This window comes from Crocuta crocuta, unplaced genomic scaffold, assembly GCF_008692635.1.
Source record: "Crocuta crocuta isolate KB4526 unplaced genomic scaffold, BGI_CrCroc_1.0 scaffold129, whole genome shotgun sequence".
In the NCBI taxonomy this organism is placed as follows: domain Eukaryota; kingdom Metazoa; phylum Chordata; class Mammalia; order Carnivora; family Hyaenidae; genus Crocuta; species Crocuta crocuta.
The window spans coordinates 5791433-5791923 of NW_027551571.1; positions in this window are offsets into that span (position 1 = coordinate 5791433).

Consider the following 491-nt stretch of genomic DNA (forward strand, 5'->3'; position numbering starts at 1 on the left):
CGCGGTTCGTGGGTTCGAGCCCCGCGTCGGGCTCTGTGCTGACAGCTCAGAGCCTGGAGCTGCTTCGGATTCTGTGTCTCCCTCTCTCTCTGCCCCTTCCCTGCTCGTGCTCTGTCTCTCTCTCAAAAATAAATAAAACATTAAAAAAAAAAAAACTAACGCTTAGAAGGAACGCTTACAGAGGAGGAAACTGAGGCACAGGAAACAGAAAACGGTGATTAAACCCAGGTCTTCCCTCCAGAACCCCTGGCCTCTCCGGTGCCAGTAAAAGGCCAGGGCGGAGCGGAGAACCGGGAGGCTCGCAGTCCGCGCTGGGGACAGGGGCCCGCCACCCACCGCCTCGCTCGCAGCGCGCAGCAGGAAGACGGCTCTGCAACGAGCGGGGCGGGACTCAGTCCGCCCAGTTTCTGCCCGGTCGGCTCCGGTTCCGCCGACGAGGAAAGGGCTGCAGCCCGGGAGGGGGCTGCGGGGCTCGCGGGGCCCCCGTCACC